This window comes from Lissotriton helveticus, chromosome 7 (assembly GCF_964261635.1).
Source record: "Lissotriton helveticus chromosome 7, aLisHel1.1, whole genome shotgun sequence".
NCBI classification, from domain to species: domain Eukaryota; kingdom Metazoa; phylum Chordata; class Amphibia; order Caudata; family Salamandridae; genus Lissotriton; species Lissotriton helveticus.
Window position 1 is genome coordinate 541453804 of NC_136068.1, and position 6000 is coordinate 541459803.

The following is a 6000-nucleotide window of genomic DNA, read 5'->3' on the forward strand; positions in this document are numbered from 1 at the left end:
TATATCTTTTTTTGAACGTTAATTTCTCAAAATCCACTGGAGCACATATATTGAGATCTAGCAAAGGCACATCGGGCTACCAGTCCCTACAATTTTGCCAAGTTTCGTGCAAATCCATTCAGCTGTTCGATTATTCTTATTTTTTTTTTTTTTGCCCCGCGGGGCCCTTTTAAAACCTCCACATCAAACCTAAACGGTCAGGGAGGATCTACTATGCCCCCTTATGGTCATTTGCCCCTTCGGTTTGGCCTCCGCTTGTCTCTCGATCCTACCGAGAGACAAGATGGCGGCCGCTACGGACTGTTTGGAATGTTTACAGACGCCGGAGAACCAATCAGCTTCGCTTCACAAAGCTCCGTTGCGCGAAAAGTACGCGTCCTGGAGCGCTGCCCGGTCCGCTGTTACAGATATATATCTTTTTTTAAACGTTAATTTCTCAAAATCCACTGTAGCACATATATTGAGACCTACAACAGGCACATCGGGCTACCAGTCCCTACAATTTTGCCAAGTTTCGTGCAAATCCATTCAGCCGTTCGGGCTAAAAGTGAGGCCAACCGCCCTATGGAAAACTCAATGTTAAAAACACGTTTTGGGACCCCCCTTTTTTCTCGGCCCCCCCTTGACAAACCCCCCCCAAATTTTCAAGGGCTACTCAGAAACAAAATGTGCCATTTTCCTGAAAATTTCAGCCAATTCCGTCCACAAACGCCAAAGTTATTAGACATAGAATTTTCAAAAATCCCATAGAGAAAAAATCCTAACTATATATACCTACTGGCGACCGCCAGTAGGTAATATATATATATATATATATATGTATATATATATATATATATATATATATATATATATATATATATATATATATATTCACTGAAAAAACCATAGGTTATAGACCATATATAGTTAGGAATTAGCATTTACAAAACCTTGAAAATTCACTGAAAAAACCATAGGTTATAGACCATATATAGTTAGGAATTAGCATTTAAAAAACCTTATTTTACTCACACAAAACCATTGAAATTCCATATATAGTTAGTTGCACTAACTATATATCGCGCACCTGCAATCCACTGCTGATGATGTCACATATTACATCATTCATGACATGGTCAGTGACATCACTGATGACATCACTGATGACATCTCAAATGACATCACTGATGACATCTCATTTGACATCAATGACCACATCACTGATGATATCATTCATGTGACAATACAATGCATCTCCTCACATTTTAATATAACCTCTGTTTCACCCAGTGTTAAATACAGAATATAATTTTTGAAACCATTGACACACCAATACTAGTTACTACATACGCACTCACTGATTCCTACGTCTACACACACCTTCACTCATTCACCCATACTATCATTCATACATACAATCACTCATCTTTACAACACTATCATATGCACTCATACACCTATACAGACACTCACAGTCTGCCACTCATCCATGGAGTTACTCACACACCTAGTCAGTCCTGTAAAGAATCAATGACACTTCCATTTTCTTGTCTATACAGTTAAACATAGAGCACCTTACATTTTCAAACATATACTAACACATACTTACCTTGTTATACAATCATTGATACAAGTACACATTGATCTGCACAGAGTCACACACCTCCCAGCCAGCCACACACACACTCAGTCTCCCATACAAATACTTGGACAATCAATCAGTAACCCATATAGTTAATCATATAGCTACTGATCAAAACATGCAGCAGTTTACAGAACAACAGACATAATGATGCACAAATTAAGACACTTTAGTCACTAACCCATGCACTCAGTGAGACACATTTAATCACTCACTCATGCATTCAGTCATGCACCTACTAAATCCTTTGTCCAGACACTTATACTTCCACTCATTCTTCAATATGTAAGACACATTTTAACTTTACAGAAACATACAGTCACTGGATGTTGTCATCAGTGATGTCATCAGTGATGTCATTTGAGATGTCATCAGTGATGTCATCAGTGATGTCACTGACCATGTCATGAATGATGTAATATGTGACATCATCAGCAGTGGATTGCAGGTGCGCGATATATAGTTAGTGCAACTAACTATATATGGAATTTCAATGGTTTTGTGTGAGTAAAATAAGGTTTTTTAAATGCTAATTCCTAACTATATATGGTCTATAACCTATGGTTTTTTCAGTGAATTTTCAAGGTTTTGTAAATGCTAATTCCTAACTATATATGGTCTATAACCTATGGTTTTTTCAGTGAATTTCAATGGTTTTTTAATAGCAAATATCATAAGCTGTCGAATGTCAAGTACGTGGTAAGTAAAAACATTTTCGTGTTTATGCACACTGATCTGCTTTGAATGCTGCCCCCCACCCCTCATTTCTATTAGGAGTACTCTCTCTTTGCAGATAGTGAAGGGTAGTTAACGCAGCCCTTTGCCCCCTTTGTAATCCGTCGTGCCTGCTTCTCTCTCCATTTGATTGATTGTTCTCTTTGGTTCATTCTCTATTTACAAACAAGCACAGAGTCAAAATACTCTGTTTAGTCTTTGCAGATAGCGAAAAACCGTGTAAAAAAACAAAAGGAATCGAGCAAAATCAGTAGGCCACTAATGGGATCTCTTTTTGACCTCGCTAAAATAGAAACATTAGGAACAACCTGTTGAAAATAGCAATGCGTATGTACATAAGCGGCGTTCATTTGTGTTCACAGTACCCCTTGTTGATTGTTTGAATCGAGCATTGAATTGTTCGAAGTTGGTTCTCTTAAGGATCTTCTCTGCCTGCAAACGAGGAAGAATAGGAATATTCTCTCTCCCTTTGCAGATAGTGAAGGGTAGGTAACGCAAGCCTTTAACACGTCGTACCTATTTCATTCCTCATTGATTGATTGATTGTCCGAACATTGACTGTTTGGGAATTAGTTCTTTTTGGAGGTATTCCCTGTTTGCAAATAAACGTAGGAAAATCTTTGCAAGTAGTGAAAGGGTACGTAATGCGGACCTTTCTCCCCCGTTGTAATCTGTCATGCCTATCTACTCCCCACTGATTGATGCACCTGTTTCACCCGGACCATTTACTAGACATACGTCATCTGGCCCGACCAGAGAGCACCCCTAGTGAAAAGGACATATGCAATAATAACGAAGTGATCACTGTATCCTGTTAACAGAAACTTTAGCATGAAACAACCTGGAAAGAAAAGAATAGGAAAACGAAAATCAGTAGGCCACTGATGAACATGAACTTTTATTAAACAACGAACAAAGAAACGATAACATAACGTAATGATAAAACCTATTAATGTCCTAGAAACAAGAAAACGTTAAAATATGCCAGTGGTGAGAGACCAGAAAAACAGTAAGAGAAACCAAATCACCCCTCGCTGTCCCACCGCCTGCCACGCCAAAAAAATCGATAGACTAGGGAAAATGCAAGTCAGTAGAACATCCGCCCCCACTCTGGAAACTTCCAAGGTGGGGCAGGGTTCCGGCTACGCCCAGCCGGGAGCAGCCCATATAAGGCAGGTCCTGCTGCCACGCCTCGGCCAGGAGATCCTAACGTAGGGTGTAGCCGGAGGAGAGGCCGAGACCAACGGGACCCGGCCAGGGGATTGCCTTTACAACGCTGAACAGTTGCAGGGGGGGGGAATGTCTCCTCGACCCTCCCCTCTCTCTCCCAGTCCGGCCGCGGTGGCCCTTGAGAGTTGCAGGTAGTCCCGCCACATGCTCTTCCGGTCCGGCCACCAACGGTCGGGGGGCCGAGGCCGACGGAATCCGGCTGCAGCCGATAAACCAAGAAACCCGTTCATGGGGCCAGAGCCAGGGGCGTCCGGCCGACATCTACCGGAAGCCCGGCCCGAAGACGGACGGGACACTTCTTCTTTCTTGTATAATTGCTGCAACAACCCTGGGGGGGGATGTCTTGCACATGCCTCCGACCCCCCCCCCTCGTCCTCATCGCCTGGTCCGGCCATAACAAATCTCAAGCGAGACGCCGTGGGGTGCACTGGGAGGGAGAGACGGTGCGAACAGGCCTCTCCCGCCTCCCCAGTGGAGGCTTCCCAGCTGCACCCTCAGCGCTCCAGGCGCCCGGAAAAGAGTTCTTCCACTGTGGCCATGCTGCAACGTCTCGCCCGGCAGGGTGGAGCCCGTCCGCTCATTTGACCCCGCGATCGCCAGTAGCTACCGAACTCTCAAAATGGCGGTCGACCTGGCAAGAGCGGGCCCAGCATAAAGAAATGGCCCGGTCACTGGTTGACTCCACCACCGTAGTCCTCCACGACCTTGAAGATTCTAGAGGAGCCGCGGGAGTCTCCGACCCCCGATGGGGAATGACTGCCATGATCACCCGTGGAGTGACGAAACTGTATCCGTGGGACGTCGGCGCCAGCCTCACTTTGAATTACTAGAATCCTGCAGACCTCACTTCCGGTGAAAGCACAGGGTGACCCGGTAGGAAAAATTGTTGCACCCCCTCCCCTTTTTGACTGATAGTTCAAACCACCGATCCTTTCCTTTGCCCTTTTAACGGAACTTTGGACTGCCTCCCCCTCTTTTACATTTTCTAGAGAAAACAAAACATTAACCACTACATTAGCATAGCAGTTGACACCAGAACTGTTTTCAAATTGAAAACCAACAACATCTTCAACAGAATCCTTTTTGTTTCTGCTGTGACCCTGCTCCAGCACAGGCATTGTCCCCAGCAGTAATTCTGCAATGCCGGTAAGAATAGCTGTGGTGCCTACTGGACTCACTCACCCCCGCGGCGCCCCACGCCGTTATTTGCTGGGCGGCAACTTGCTAGACATCACTTTCGTGCCATCTAGATTTCAGCGCGTTCTGCTGCCTTGGAACTATTCGCACAACAGACCGCTACTGACAAGAATATTTCATTATTGGTGCTGTCAATTTCAATAAATCTATTGGATAATTCAAAAGAAATTGCCACGGTCTCTTCGTTGTTTAAATGTTTTTACTGTTTTTGTTTTGTTGTATATATTTATATGTTATTAAAGTTTTATATTCCTACTACTTTGTTGGAGTGCTATATATTTTTTATGTGACACATAATTGTAAAAACTTTGATGTACAAAGAGTCATTCCTGGAATCTTCCGCTTCAGGCTCGGTCCCCTCCCCAATCACAATACAGGATAGTTTTCAGATAGTAGGAACACGTGTGGTGTGACGGATCTCATCGGGTGTGGGCCTTGATCTACTATAACTCCTTTGAAGAGGGGTGATTCTTTACAGCTGGGGCCATAAACTACATCTGCAGGGCTAGCTGATAGCCTGGACAATCGGACACAGAGGAAGAGGAGTGTCAGAGGGTGCGGTAGTGAATAGGGCGAAAGGGAGGTGTCGGGCGGGCACAGTGTGATTCTCAGGGAAGAGCAGCGCAGATGGGGGGAGGTTTATTGCCCATGCATAAGACAGAGAGCGGGGGTGACCAGTGCCTGGGGAAGATGCTTGCGAGGGTGAGGAGCCATGCTACGAATCGACAGCGTGCAGAGAGTGGGTCTGGTCAAGACATCTAAAATGGCTGCCGTGCACGACAAAAGTGTGGCATTTCAAAAAAGGCAAGATGGCGCAGACAATGTTTTTCAACACTTCCTCATTTCCTTCGAATCGAACGTTAACAGACGTTGGGGCATATTACCAAAGTTAAGCGATATTTATCGCTAACGATGCTTACCAACGAATTTTTTACCGCTAAGCATCGTCAGAAATTATCGAAGATAAACCTTGCTATTATCAAGGTTTATCACAAATGCGATAATAAACGGCCGCAATGCATGAATATCGCTAAAAACTCAGCGATATTCATGCATTACCGAGCTAATGCTCTTAGCCATGTTATCCACCTCGCATTGGATAACATGGCTAAGAACTGCTCAGGGCAGGTGTTACTTTTTGGAGATATTCGCGCTTAGCGCGAATATCTCCAAAAGTTGGTAATAGGAGATAGATATCTTGCATGTTGTAATGC